We start from the raw sequence: 16,459 nt of genomic DNA on the forward strand, positions 1-16,459 counted from the left end.
GTAGTAGAGGGCCCTGACTCCCTTCCGTGTGGGTTTGTTTAGGAACTAAAACCGGACAAAGTTTACTCCTGCTACGACGGCGGCGTTTACAGATGCGATGCCGTCGAAATAAAGTGTTTAATGGATTACACTTTTAAGGTGGCGATCCTGTTTCGTTAGAAGGCTTAATCGGAATTTCTCTGTCACCTTCTGCGATTCACATCCACTTCGTACCATCCGGCGTGTTTTGGAGGTTATATATCGAACCGCTCTAAAGACACGGCGGCGGCGCGGTGGGTGGAATACACGCTTCTGGGGGCAGATATAGACGGAACCCGGGACCGTCGTGTATCGCGGGTTGACGTCCGTCATCGCCGCTCAGTTTACACATGGCCGCTGCCCTCTGACAGAAACACGTGGCGCGCAGATGCATCACCTCCCCGTCTATTTGGCGGTGGATACACTCGATTTATTTGAGAGCCTGCGCTTCCGAACAGATATACAGCCCGTCGCCGATGGCATCTTTCATATATAAGCCCTATCGTGTTGCTCTCGGAGATACTTTTCCTTTGAAATACCGAGAGTTAAAAATGAGACACAAACCAATGAAAAATCGTCATTTTTGTGTTTTCCATCGTTCCTTAGCTGCTCAAAATATATGGAAGTACACTCCGTCTTTGCACCTAAATGAAAGGCAGTATAAATTAATTTTATCCATAGTGTATTCTGTTGAACTACATGACTGTTCCTTCATAGTTGTAGAAAAATTTCCGCTAACAGTCACAATAAAAGGTTATTTATTTGTCACACGACCGGTTTCGGGCTTGCGCCCATCCTCAGGTGTTTACACCTTCATATACATGTTTATATTGCTGGAGATCACTGTATAAATACAAACAATTTGATCGTGACTAAAGACATACAAGTGGGACGATGGTAAGTGGCAATATAAACATGTACATGAATTTATAAACACCTGAGGATAGGCGCAAGCCCGAAACCGGTGTTGTGTCAAATAAATAACCTTTTATTGTGGCCGGTCGGAGTGGCCGAGCGGTTCTAGGCGCTACAGTCTGGAGCCGCGCGACCGCTGAGGTCGCAAGTTTGAATCCTGCCTCGGGTATTAAGTAGTTCTAAGTTCTAGGGGACTGATGACCTCAGCAGTTAGGTCCCATAGTGCTCAGAGCCATTTGAACCATTTTTTTTTTTATTGTGGCTGATAGCGGAAATTTTTCTACAGCCTAGAAAGGCAGTTTGTTTTTAGTCATGCGCATTTCGCTTCTTTTATTTATGCAGCATCTTGTTTTTATATACACGATACTTCTTTCCACTGTGTACAAACTCTACAGATTGATTGATGAGAGAACACGGAACAAAAAAAGGTTTAATGAATTTATATCCGAAAAAGCATGGTTTCCGTGTTGGAGACAATTTATTCAATCATACTTTGTTACAGAGACTGCGGTCTAATACGCGCTGTACCATGCAGCAACAGTTATAGTATGTGTTGTAAATGGTTTACATGTGCCTCAACGCAGGCGTGTACTCGCTGTAGCATGTTCTGCCTCACACGTTCACGTCGCCCATGCTGCATCAGAACAGTTTCAAAGGCAGCATGAATACGCTGCTCCAATGTCTCCACATCTGGAATAGGCTCTGGATACACGATAATTCTGAGATGGCCCCTTAACCAGATATCTCACGGGTTGAGATTCGACGGACGAGCAGCCCATGCAGCTGGACCCCTCGTCCGATCCATCGACCAGGGAAGACACGATTGAGATGCGTCCGGACGTTAACGGCGAAGTGGACTAAAGCATCATCAGGCAGATCTACATAACCATTCGAAACATCAATGGCACTTCTTCCAGCAGGGGAGGCAAAGTCACCCGCAAGAAACGCCGATAGTTCCGGCCTGTTAGGCGACGTGTAAGACAGGTCCCAAAACACGGTCGCCAATTATCGCGGCCCACATGTCCCAGCTGCACCAATGCTGATAATTCGCTTACCATGGGGGTTCTGCATACTATCCCAGAGATGATTGTAAAGGTGGCTTCATCTGTGAATAGGATAGATGACACAAATCCCGGGATCGTGGTTGCCTGGTGAAGAAACCACTGACCAAACTGCTCCCGATGTGGAAAATCTGTCGCTAGTAAGCCCTGCGCACACTGTAAAAATGATAAGGGTAGCAAGCAACAATTGTCATGGAAAATGTTCCACACGGTCGTGTGACTTGCTCTGCACTGGCGGACCAACTACCTGGTACTGACAAGGCGGTCACCTTCCACAGTCACATTTTTCTCCAACTCTGGTGTCCGAACATTTCGGGTACGTCCTTCATGACGTCCTACTTCCTGAAACGAGCATGTTTCAGACATAGGGCGAAACACTATTTCAGCTGTGGTTGTTGTCGGCGAGGATAGGTCTCCTGATACAACCTTGCTGTTCGTCGCCCACTGCCTTCCTGTAAGTAAACACCATGTCGTCAGGCTCTCGATTGGAATACGGAACCATTGTGTACAACGCTGCATCGCATCCACTACAACGTGAGTCAGCAAGAGAAGTGAATCGGACTCAACATTACCAGTGACTGTGGCATGAGAGGACGCTAGGGCACGACGTGTGAGGAACAGTATCACCCTCTCGGAAGAAACCATGCATTTTGCAACTTTGGCTGCATGGTACAGCGCGTATTAGATGGCAGTCGCTGTCGGTTGGCTGGTTGATTTGGGAGGAGGGGACCAAAGAGCGAGGTCATCGGTCCCATAGGATTAGAGAAGGATGGGGAAGGAACTCAGCCGTGCTCATTCAGAGGAACCATCCCAGCATTTGCCTGAAGCGATTTAGGGAAATCAAAGAAAACCTAAATCAGGATGGTCGGACTCTGGTTTGAACCGTCGTCCTCCTGAATGCGAGTCCAGTGCTAGACACTGCGCCACCTCTCTCGTGCAGTCTCTGTAACAAATTGTGTTTGAATGAATGGTACTTAGCATGGAAACCATGCATTTCCGGACACAATTTCATGAGGCGTCTTTTGTCCCGTGTTCCCTCATCGATCAGTCCCTAAAGTTTGAACTCTGTAGAAAAAATTACCCCGTACTGGGTGATTCACCCCTAAAGGGAAGTGGTTAGGCTGAGACAAAGGATTTGGCAGAGAAGACGATCAAAGTAAGCAGTTCCTTGGAAGAAGTTGTCTGATGACCTTCAACAAAACTGAGACGAGGGTAATGGAATACAGCCGAATTAAAGCAGGTGATGCTGAGGGAATTAGATTAGGAAATGAAATAGTAACTGCAGTAGATATGTTCGATTATCTGGGCAGCTAATAAACCGAAGCTTACCGAAATAGGGTATAAAATTCGGACTGACTATAGCAGTAAAAACGTGATCTAAAAACAGAAATTTGTTAAATGTAATATACACTCCTGGAAATTGAAATAAGAACACCGTGAATTCATTGTCCCAGGAAGGGGAAACTTTATTGACACATTCCTGGGGTCAGATACATCACATGATCACACTGACAGAACCACAGGCACATAGACACAGGCAACAGAGCATGCACAATGTCGGCACTAGTACAGTGTATATCCACCTTTCGCAGCAATGCAGGCTGCTATTCTCCCATGGAGACGATCGTAGAGATGCTGGATGTAGTCCTGTGGAACGGCTTGCCATGCCGTTTCCACCTGCCGCCTCAGTTGGACCAGCGTTCGTGCTGGACGTGCAGACCGCGTGAGACGACGCTTCATCCAGTCCCAAACATGCTCAATGGGGGACAGATCCGGAGATCTTGCTGGCCAGGGTAGTTGACTTACACCTTCTAGAGCACGTTGGGTGGCACGGGATATATGCGGACGTGCATTGTCCTGTTGGAACAGCAAGTTCCCTTGCCGGTCTAGGAATGGTAGAACGATGGGTTCGATGACGGTTTGGATGTACCGTGCACTATTCAGTGTACCCTCAACGATCACCAGAGTTGTACGGCCAGTGTAGGAGATCGCTCCCCACACCATGATGCCGGGTGTTGGCCCTGTGTGCCTCGGTCATATGCAGTCCTGATTGTGGCGCTCACCTGCACGGCGCCAAACACGCATACGACCATCATTGGCACCAAGGCAGAAGCGACTCTCATCGCTGAAGACGACACGTCTCCATTCGTCCCTCCATTCACGTCTGTCGCGACACCACTGGAGGCGGGCTGCACGATGTTGCGGCGTGAGCGGAAGACGGCCTAACGGTGTGCGGGACCGTAGCCCAGCTTCATGGAGACGGTTGCGAATGGTCCTCGCCGATACCCCAGGAGCAACAGTGTCCCTAATTTGCTGGGAAGTGGCGGTGCGGTCCTCTACGGCACTGCGTAGGATCCTACGGTGTTGGCGTGAATCCGTGCGTCGCTGCGGTCCGGTCCCAGGTCGACGGGCACGTGCACCTTACGCCGACCACTGGCGACAACATCGATGTACTGTGGAGACCTCACGCCCCACTTGTTGAGCAATTCGGCGGTACGTCCACCCGGCCTCCCGCATGCCCACTATACGCCCTCGCTCAAAGTCCGTCAACTGCACATACGGTTCACGTCCACGCTGTCGCGGCATGCTACCAGTGTTAAAGACTGCGATGGAGCTCCGTATGCCACAGCAAACTGGCTGACACTGACGGCGGCGGTGCACAAGTGCTGCGCAGCTAGCGCCATTCGACGGCCAACACCGCGGTTCCTGATGTGTCCGCTGTGCCGTGCGTGTGATCATTGCTTGTACAGCCCTCTCGCAGTGTCCGGAGCAAGTATGGTGGGTCTGACACACCGGTGTCAATGTGTTCTTTTTTCCATTTCCAGGAGTGTATTTTACAATGTAGGAAGTATCTTCTGAAGGTACGAGGGTTGAAACTTAAATAGTGGCAACTATTTATTCACACCCGACACAGAAGATTTACATGTTTGCACCTTTTCCTGTCCTTCAAATTAGTCACCAGCGTTATAAAGAACCCGTTGCCAGCGATGTGGAAGGCGTAGTATACCGTTAGCAGAGCCTGTTCTGTTGATACTGCGAATGGAGCGGTCTACTGCCTATCGAATCTCTGGAACAGTTCTGAAGCGAATGCCACAAAGTGGTTCTTTCAACCTCGGAATGAAATCAAAGTCATAAGGACTTAAGTCCGGGGAGTATGGTGGATGGCACAGTACTTCCCAGTCCCATCGACCGAACAGAGCAGCCACAGCTTGCGCTGTATGCGCCCGCGTATTGTCGTGCAAAATGATGGGTGGGTTGCGCAGAAAGTGTCGCCGCTTCTTTCGCAAAGCTGGTCGCAGGTGATGCTCCAAAAACGAACAGTAATACGACTTAAGTCATTGTGCCTTTGATTTGATTCCGAAGATGAAGAAACCACTTCGTGCCATTTTCAGAACTGTTCCAGAGATTCGACAGGCAGTAGACCGCTCCATTCGCACCATCAACAGAACAGACTCTGCTAACGGTATATTACACAGTCCACACCGCTGGAAATGTGTTCTACACAACGCAGGTGACTTCTTCGAAGGACAGTAACAGGTGCAAACATGTAACTCTTTTGTATCGGTTGTCAATAAACAGTTGCAGCTATTTAAGTTCCAACCACCGTATTTGTCTGGTCTGTAGTCTCGAGCGGAAGTGAAAAGCGGACGATAAGTAGTTCAGGCCAGAAGAGAACAGAAGCTGTGTTACAGAAGAACACTGGCTTCTGGATGGATAGATCGGATAACTTATTGCAGTGGGACTGGACTGAATTGAGGAGAACAGAAATTAATGTCACAATTTCACTAAAAGAAGGGAAGGGCACATCATGAGGCATTAGGGAAGGGCACATCATGAGGCATCACGGAACCGTCAATCTGATAATGAACGTAAGTGTGACGGGCACAGCTTGCAAAGGAAGACCAAGGGTTGGCTATACTAAGCTCGCATTTGTTATGCAGATATGAAGAGAGTTACGCAGATTACACCAGTAGGGGCAGGTGCATCAAAACATTTCACAGGGTGAAGAAGCTGAAAAGTCCAGAATGAGATTTTCACTCTGCAAAGGAGTGTGTGCTGATATGAAACTTCCTGGCAGATTAAAACTGTGTAGCGGACCGCGGCTCGAACTCGGGACCTTTGACTTTCACGGGCAAGTGCTCTACCATCTGATCTACCCAAGCACGACTCACGCCTGCGAACCTTGCAGAACAAGCACTCCTGGAAGAAAGGATATTGCTAAGCCATGTCTCCGCAGTATTCTTTCTTCCAGAAGTACTAGTTCTGCAAGGTTCGCAAGAGAGCTTCTCCGAAGTTTGGAAAGTAGGAGACGAGGTACTGGCGGCAGTAAGGCTGTGAGGACGGAGCGTGAGTCGTGCTTGGGTAGCTCAGATGGTAGAGCACTTGCCTGCGAAAGGCAAAGGTCCAGAGTTCAAGTCTCGATCCGGCACACAGTTTTAATCTGCCAGGAAGTTTCAGGCTGAAAAGTGTTCGCGAATAGGCAGATGTCAAGCACAACTATTCCAACCAGTGATCTGTAGCGGATTGATAGTTATATGTGGGAGAAACACGGCTCTTGCAGTGCCCTATGACGTCTCGAGCACAGTGCCTCTGAGGACAAACCCCGGCCAAAGCGTGGGCAACGTGGGCAGTGTGCTTGTTGCGCTAGCTGGCAGCGTTTCTGGGACACTCAAGTGCTCGTCTCGGTGCGCCAGCACGCGTCTCGCTTGCCTGCCAAATTCATCAACGGAGAGGTGGTCATCGCCAAATGTAAACCGCCACGACGAGGAGCGATATGCACTCGAGATGAACTCGAAGATGATTAACATCTGCAATGTTGCTGATGTATCGGTCATCTACTTTGTTTAGCCGGCCGCGGTGGTCTCGCGGTTCTAGGCGCGCAGTCCGGAACCGTGGGACTGCTACGGTCGCAGGTTCGAATCCTGCCTCGGGCATGGATGCGTGTGATGTCCTTAGGTTAGTTAGGTTTAAGTAGTTCTAAGTTCTAGGGGACTAATGACCACAGCAGTTGAGTCCCATAGTGCTCAGAGACATTTGAACCATCTACTTTGTTTGTGATTTTAAAGTTACTTCTGCGTTCAACTGAATAAACGCAACTTACATTCTGCAATACACGGTTTGGGTTGTATGCTACACGGTGTCGGACAAAGATGTCAATGTAGTCTGCGAAGCCCCAGCGACGTTGGCGCAAGGAGTCACGTGATCTGGTCCCCCAATTCTCGAAGAAGAATAAGGCGCTGAACAACATGGGCGCAGCCTCCCTTGTTTATTCATCGATCGACGTTGTCTCCTGCTCTCTCTGCAACGTAATCGTTCAATGACGACTTAGCGTATTGTTGGGCAGGTTTGCCCATAAAAAGAGGAAGGGGGCTCGCCTGAGGGTGTTCGAGATCTCCAATTCCACCCGGCCCCCACCTCGTCGCTATATTAGAAGGAAAGCCGGCCGTTGTGGCCTAGCGGTTCTAGGCGCTTCAGTCCGGAACCACGCTGCTGCTACGGAAGCAGGTTCGAATCCTGCCTCGGCATGGATGTGTGTGATGTCCTTAGGTTAGTTAGAATTAAGTAGGGGACTGATGGCCTCAGATGTTAAGTCCCATAATGCTCAGAGTCATTTGAACCATTACAAGGAAAGAACCTGATTCCCGTATGTAGTGATAGCACTTCACATCGTTCAAACCCATCGAAATGCAATGAACATCTGATACGGTAGTTATCTTGGCGAAGCATTTCACTGTTGAGAGAGGCACAAACTTCGTCATCCAACCCACCACAGGAAAACAAAACCTTAATTTTAGATACATTTCTACTTCACAATTTGATATCAGATTTACGAAATAGTTGTATCATCGAATTTGCGTCACTGGGAACAGCTGCACTGACTTTCTGATTCGATTGTATTTTACTGACTAAATTTACTATCGGCGAACAGAGAGAGAATATAAGAGGTGAATTTGGGAAATTTAGCAATTATTACTTTTTCTAAAAACAAGTGAAATCCCAGTTGCTTTTTGTGAAAAGTACTAGATATGTTGGTGTTATTATCGTTTTCCATCACAATGTTCTCCAAAATTGGATTACATCTCTCCTATTATATTCGTAGTTCAGTTATTGCTTCCGCATCGCCGAAGAAATGTGTCATAAAATTTTAACTGGTTCCAAAGCTAATTTTTATGTTCCATCTAACAATTAATGCGAAATATTAATGGCAGTTTCTAATATTAGACGCAGAATTTCTTCGTTTTGTGTTTCAGCTTGATAAATTAGATGCATTATGAAATATAATACTAGTTGCTTAACTGCTAATTATCGAGTAATTTTTTGTATATTTCATGAGAGAAGGCATTTTTTTAGCCCCAGCACTCTGAAAGCAATGATAAGGGCACCACTGTTCCTGGGAGTTGCTTGTTGCTTCCAATGTGGCTGTAGCCGCGAGAGTACTGCATTCTAATGGTAGTCGATGGTTACCTACACTCTGCATTCCACAAGGCCATCAGCGGTTCCGCAACAAAGACTATCTCTGTAAATTTTGTCTGCTATTCCGCAGCAATAATTGTACGTATGAAATAAGTGATTCGTTCCCAGAATGAGATTTGCACTTGCAGCGGAGTGTGTGCTGATATGAAACTTCCTGGCAGATTAAAACTGTGTACGGGACCGAGACTCGAACTCGGGACTTTTGCCGTTCGCGGGCAAGTGCTCTACCAACTGAGCTACACAGGCACGACTCACGCCCCGTCCTCACAGTTTTACTTACGGGGCGTGAGTTGTCCTTGGGTAGCTCAGTTGGTAGAGGAAAGGCAAAGGTCCCGAGATCGAGTCTCGGTCCGGCACACAGTTTTAATCTGCCAGGAAGTTTCAAGTGTTTTGTTGTTTGCCAAATCTCTTTTGGTTTGCTTTTGGTTACCCTGTAATTTGCAACGTGGGTTTCTTCTCAGTAAACTGAATGAATCATGCGCTGCAATATTTTTCCGCTATAAAGATTCATTAGTGACAGAGCATGTTGAGCTCGTACTACATTTAAGGTTGATTTTCTGCTGGTGAAATTGTTAGCCTACTTTCAGCGCTGTAAACACTTGTCAACATACAACGCAAACTGTTGCACGCTTTTTCACCATTTTATTGTAACAAATCTGGAAGACCTGTGTGAAGTTTTGTGAAGAGAATTCGGGAGTTTTGAGCACTCTATGGAACGAATTGTGAAGTGGCGATTATTCGGCAGTAATTCACGATTTCCGAATGTGAGTGTTTTGGTCTATAGAAAGGGAGGAGTTAGGATTCAAGTGCGCAGAGAGAGTAGGCGGTTACGATTACGACTCCCTTTGTAGGTGGTTACTGTGAAAGGAGCCACTGTATGAACTTTGTTGGGTTTCCGCGTAGGCGTCCAGTAGTTCTCGGTACCATCCCTGGTTTAGAATGAAGATATTACAGCAATCTTGAGAATATTTAGTTGAAAGAATGGACTCTGCTGTTTTTTGCAGGCTACCTGTACTGTTAATTTCAACCTTCTGCATTCCTCCACTTAAATATGAATTAAACCATTTGTGCACTGTCCACTCATACCACAAGGCTTAATCTTATCTAGAAGAATTTCACGATACACACAATCAAAAGTCTTTGCGAGATCACAAAATATCCCAATAGGTCATGTTCTGTTATTCAATGCATGTAATATTTGATCACTGAGTGCTTGTGTAGCATTTTCTATTGAAAAGCCTTTCTGAAAAGCAAATTGACATTTTGTTAGTACTTCATTTTTACAAATATGTGTTGCTACTGGCTCTGAGCACTATGCGACTTAACTTCTGAGGTCATCAGTCGCCTAGAACTTAGAACTAATTAAACCTAACTAACCTAAGGACATAACACACATCCATGTCCGAGGCAGGATTAGAACCTGCGACCGTATCTGTCGCTCGGTTCCAGATTGTAGCGCCCAGAACCGCACGGCCACTCCGGCCGGCTGTGTTGCTCCTCTTGAATACATTACTTTTTCGAGAATTTTGGATAAAGCTGTCAGAAGTGAGATTGGACGGTAGTTGTTAGCATCTGACCTATCCCCTTTTTCATGCAATGGTTTAACAATAGCGTATATCTGGAATAATGCCCTGTTTCAGTGAGCTATTACATATGTGGCTGAGAATCCTACTTATCTGTTGGGAACAAGCTTTTAGTACTCTGTTGGAAATGCCATGTGAGTCCGCAGGCCGTGGTCCAGTGGTTAGCGATGCTGCCTCGAGACCACGGGGTCCCGGGTTCGATTCCCGGCCGGGTTGGAGATTTTCTCTTCCCGGGGACTGGGTGTTTGGTTGTCCTCATCATTTCATCATCATCATCATTCGTGACAGTGGCTCGATTGGAGTGTGTAAAAATTGGGACTTCGCATGGGCGCTGATGACTCCACAGTAGAGCGCCCCACAAACTAAACATCATCAAAATCATCAATTCCATATAAGCCTTTTACTTTTGAATGAATTTATTATATTCCTAATGCCAGCAGGAGAGGTGGGTAGAATTTCAATTTTATCAAATTGCATAGGTATTACCCCTTCCATATACTGCCTTACATTTTCTTATGAATAGCCGGATCCTATTGTCTCCACAACACTTAAAAAATGATTATTAAAAACGTTTTATACTTCTGACTTTTCATTGAGTTTGATAGAAATACAGTCTTTCTGTGCTCTGAATTGCTCTGTTTCCCTTTCAACAAAATTACTAATTGTTTTAATTTTATTAATCTCAGACATAACGTACATACTTCTCGACTTTTTAATAACTTTTATTAATACAATGCAGTAATTTTTATAATGTTTCACTGTTTCTGGATCATTACTCCTCCTAGCTATAAGATACATTTCCCTTTTCTGGTTACAAGATGTTTCTATCCCTTTAGTATAGCATGGCTTTTTCCATGGTTTCTTACAATTATATTTCACTGTTTTCTCAGGCAAACTTTTTTCAAATATATTCACAAAGGTATCATCAAATAGGTTAAATTTGAAATTAGCATCAGTTTCTGTGTACAATTCATGCCCGTCTAACTGTTGCAAGCTTTCCCTAAAAATTTTCAATTGTTAAATCATTAATTGAATGCACTAATTTGGAGGACTGGTTTGCATTACTGTATGGACCTATGCCATGTGCTGTGACTAGCTGTGCATCATGATCAGACAGACTATTCTTAACAGGCAAATTTTTTTTATAAAATTTATCTTTGTCTATAAAAACATTATCTATCAGTTTGGTGCTTTCCTGTAATACCCGAGTAGGAAAATCAATAACTCGCGTCAAATTGAAAGAACCAAGGAATACTTTAAGGTCAAGCTTTCTATCGGACTCTTTCAGAAAATCTTCAATGAAATCCCCGCATACGGTAATTCCTTCCCTTTGTGTAACAGATAGCACAACAAAGAATCAAAGTTTTTCAAAAATAGCTGAAAATTTCCCAATGGGGACCTATACACAGCTACAATTATAAAAGCAGCATCATTTAGTTTAAGCTCACATGCACATGCTTCTGTATGTTGCTGTACCCAAAACTTTTTGGTTTCCAAATTTCTCACACTATGACGGATTTTAACGTATATGGCAATTCCTCCTCTCTCCATAGTGTCTCTACTTACATGTGCTGAAAGCTTATATCCACCGACATTTACCATTTCCACACCTGTGACTAGATGACGTTCAGACACGCTAGTACATCTATTCCACCCTCAGTTTCTAAATCTTCTAAGCAAAAGAGAAGCTCATCTACTTTGTTTTTTAATCCTCTGATATTCTGATGCAATATACACATTATTTTTCCTTGTCCATTTAGGAGAATCTTGTGACACACTAACATTATTTCTCACTGTACTGTTATGAGAACTTTTTGATATTTTAACATCTCTAGTATCTGCCTGTCTGAGCTTCTCATTGCGCTTAATATCAGTCAAAGTTGGATAATTGAACACTGAACTTGACCTAAAAAAGAGGTACTCCCATGAGTTTGAGTGCCCCCCCCCCCCTCCTTAAATATTTTGCTATTATCAGAGCCAATTTACCCTTCTATTTCCTACTGAGATGCAGACCATATCTTGTGAAGTCCGAACTACCAATACTATCAACAGGAACCAAAACCTATGCCTAACAAAGTAGCCACCCGAAGCAGCTGATCTAACTCCACACTGAACATCCTGACACAGCTGTTCCATTGGGACCGATCATACCGCATGAGAGCAGGAACCAAGCCGACATTTGTATGGTTCGTCGCATATGCTATTTTTACCAGGTCACACTCAATATTATTAGTCCTGATCCCTGTCAATAATGAAACTTCCTGGCAGATTAAAACTGTGTGCCCGACCGAGACTCGAACTCGGGACCTTTGCCTTTCGCGGGCAAGTGCTCTACCATCTGAGCTACCGAAGCACGACTCACGCCCGGTACTCACAGCTTTACTTCTGCCAGTATCTCGTCTCCTACCTTCCAAACTTTACAGAAGCTCTCCTGCGAAACTCGCAGAACTAGCACTCCTGAAAGAAAGTATACAGCGGAGACATGGCTTAGCCACAGCCTTGGGGATGTTTCCAGAATGAGATTTTCACTCTGCAGCGGAGTGTGCGCAGGAGAGCTTCTGTAAAGTTTGGAAGGTAGGAGACGGATACTGGCAGAAGTAAAGCTGTGAGTACCGGGCGTGAGTCGTGCTTCGGTAGCTCAGATGGTAGAGCACTTGCCCGCGAAAGGCAAAGGTCCCGAGTTCGAGTCTCGGTCGGGCACACAGTTTTAATCTGCCAGGAAGTTTCATATCAGCGCACACTCCGCTGCAGAGTGAAAATCTCATTCCCTATCAATAACGTTTCCCGCTTCACTACCACAACATGATCCTGCTTTGCAAAACCCTTGCACAATGAACCAACACACACACAAACCCAGTCTTGAGCGGAGAAGATCCTCGATCCGGCTGGAAATCGAACCTGGGGGCCCATGATCGAGAGTCAGCAACTCTTGTTTAATCGTGCTCCATGTTTCTGAACGATACAACGGCGATTGGGGAAGGAACTCGACTGTGCTCTTTCATTGCAACTGTCCTGCCATTCACCTTAAGCGATTCAGGGAAATCAAGGAAAACCAAACTCTGCATGGCCGGACAGAGACTTGTTCCAGCCCTCCGTCATATGAGTCCAGTGTCTTCTCACTGCATTATATCGCTCGGTTCGAAGAAATGATTTTGGCTAGATCGAGTAAATTGACAATTAGCTGTGCTCGTTCTGCGAACTAGTGTTTATGATACCGAATTATGCAAAAAGCATTGACAAAAATCAGCTGGAACTACAAACGGCATGCTACATCTAAGAGTGCCACAGAGCTCAGTCTCGCTGCACATTTGCGCCACTGCCGAACTATGCAGTCTGAATGCGTGGTAGAGGTAGAGGGGGAAACTGCAGAAACTCTGCGCTTAAATGACAGTGCAGAGGCACGTCATACTACTTGGTTTTACATTTCACACTTCTCAGCAACACAGATCAGAAACAAAACAAGTTTTCAGTATTACTTATTTTTGGCGCGCTAAAGCCGTAACATAATTTTTATCTGGTACAGATTGGTGGCATACAGACAGAAACATACAATTTCACATATTTTCGCACCCACATTTCCACGTAATCATTAGTTACTAAATTTTGTAATCGAAAAAGATCTTTCACACGCTTATGTTGATCGCAGTACTCTAGCACTTTTGCAACCAAATTTGAGAGAAATGGAAACTCAACATGAGAAAAGTAACTATGCGTCCTGAACAGTTTTAACATAAAATGGTATGTCTTTAAAATGGGAATACCTTTGCAAACTAGTCAGTTACATCCGCATACGCACGACGGCGCTTCCAGCTGAAATGGTCAATGGTCTCGAAAACAGCACGAAAGCAGATGCACAATTGGCAGTGTCCTCAAAACCTTTAAGAAACTACACTTGTAACTTTTCCAAGGTCACAATGAATTCTTTAAAGCTCGCGTTTTCTTTAACGCCGATGAGCTTAGGGAACTGGACTGTGTTTGACAAAATGTCTTGCCTCTATAACGCGGTTTTCTTTTTAAATACATCCCCATAAAACGAGAAAGAAGTTGTTTCTCGCCCTGCAGTGTCTTACTGTGAAGAGTGTGCAGTCAAGTCTGTTAAAATTGCAAGGTCTGCAATCCGTTTCGGATGTTGTAATTTTCATTCCTGAACTCCTTTCTCCTTCAAAAATTCAATAATATCAAATTTTAAATCGAAAAATCGTTCCTGGTATGCTCCTTGGCTCTACCAACGTACTTTGCAAAAGTAAAAGTCTCCGTACTCTTCGCTGAATGCTACCAAAAACTGTTGCAACTGACAGTGCAATCATGAGCGCGACATTATAAAGTTTACTTTTCGTACCACTTCACGTGCTGCAAGCCTGCAGACATTGCAAAAAAGTGCTTCTTGATGTTTAGATCAATCAACCTGTCCATTGTAATCTTTTGCTGTTTCATGGTCGACTAAATCTTTAAATGCTTTCTGCATGGTATTGTAACGTCGTTCCCTATCAAATTTATAGTAACCATCTGCGACTGCATAATAAATAGGCCTATTAAGATTTGTCATCCCCCTCTTCGGTCACTCCTGTTCTTTCTTAAAGGCTTGTGACGGTAGTTCGGTAGACTGCCTCTTTTTGTGCAATTGTGCAAACATGCACGAACAAATAGCACAGAATAAATAGCGCTGACACGACGATTCTTCCGAACTAAAGAGAAAGATAATTAAATCAAGACCCTACGCTGTCGACAGGCGCTGATCAACGGGGACAGTTGAAAATGTATGCCCCGACCAGGACTCGAACCCGGGATCTCCTGCTTACATGGCAGAGCCACCGAGGGCAGAGAGGATAGTGCGACTGTAGGGTCTTATCCCTTGCACGCTCCCTGTGAGATCCCGGCTTTGAGTCCCGGTCAGGGCGCACATTTTCAACTCTCCCCGTTGCTGTATATCAACGCCTGTCGACAGTGTAGAGTCTTGATTATTATCATTTCATTCTCCCTGTAAGAATGGCTCTGAGTACTATGAGACTTAACATCAAATGGCCATCAGTCCCCTAGAACTTAGAACTACTTAAACCTAACTAACCTAAAGACATCACACAACACCCAGTGATCACGAGGCAGAGAAAATCCCTGACCCCGCCGCGAATCGAACCCGGGAACCCGGGCGCGGGAAGCGAGAACGCTACCAAACGACCACGAGCTGCGGACCCCTGTGAGATCCCGGGTTTGAGTTCTGGTCAGGGCACACATTTTCAACTGTCCACGTTGACGTATATTAACGCCTGTCGACAGTGTAGGGTCTTGATTTAATTATCTTTTCATTCTAGAGCGCTGCATGATCACTGACGGTATGTGTTCTTTCGGGCATGTCCGAAAGCACAGATACCATCTTCGTACAGAACTGAAGAGAGGTCTGCCGACTTAAAAATGCCACACCGCAATATAAATGAAATGTCGCGCTGAACTGGGTACTTCTGAGAAGGATAGAGCAAAACCAAGACAGACCGACCCGTGACCTGCACGCGGTCCGCACCCTAAACACGCGTGAAGTTTGGCACGCTGCAGATCTGCATCAATGGTCGGTGCAAATGTACTCTGAGATCATACACATACTAGCAGGGCTCAGTCTAGTGGCGTACAGACAAGGCCTAATAATTAATTCTCTCTCTCTGTTGCCAGACAGCAAAGGACCAGGAAGAGCAGTTGAACGGAATGGACAGTGTCTTGAAAGGAGGATACAAGATGAACACCGACAAAAGAAAACAAGGATAATGGAATGTAGTCGAATTATATCAGAACTGAGACACTTAAAGTAGTAAAGGAGTTTTGGTATTTGGGGAGCAAAATAACTGATGATGGTCGAAGTAGAGAGGATATAAAATGTAGGCTGGCAATGGCAAGGAAAGCGTTTCTGAAGAAGAGAAATTTGTTAACATCGAATATTGATTTAAGTGTCAGGAAGACGTTTCTGAAAATATTTTTGCTTAGTGTAGCCATGAATGGAAGTGAAACATGGACGATAAATAGTTTAGACAGGAAGACAATAGAAGCTTTCGAAATGTGGCGCTACAGAAGAACGCTGAAAATTAGATGGGTAGATCACATAACTAATGAGGAGCTATTGAATAGGATTGGAGAGAAGAGGAATTTGTGGCACAACTTGACTAGAAGAAGGGGTCGGTTGGTAGGACACGTTCTGAGGCATCAAGGGATCATCATGTTAGTATTGAAGTGCGGAGGGTAAAAATCATAGAGGGATACCAAGGCATGAATACACTAAACAGATTCAGAAGGACGTACCTTGCAGTAGTTACTGGGAGATGAAGAAGCTTGCACAGGATAGAGAAACATAGACAGCTGCATCAAACCAGTCTCTGGACTGAAGACCACAACAACAACATCGTCAGAAAGGCGAATCACATGCAT

At 45.2% G+C, this 16,459-nt stretch overlaps 1 protein-coding gene across 2 annotated transcripts in view; it reads right to left on the reverse strand.

Annotated features, from left to right (window-relative positions):
* The window catches only part of LOC126272279 (uncharacterized), a 424,623-nt gene that overhangs the window by 238,509 nt on the left and 169,655 nt on the right, over positions 1–16,459 (reverse strand). The gene's annotated exons all lie outside the window — the stretch shown is intronic.

This window comes from Schistocerca gregaria, chromosome 5 (genome assembly GCF_023897955.1).
Source record: "Schistocerca gregaria isolate iqSchGreg1 chromosome 5, iqSchGreg1.2, whole genome shotgun sequence".
NCBI lineage: Eukaryota > Metazoa > Arthropoda > Insecta > Orthoptera > Acrididae > Schistocerca > Schistocerca gregaria.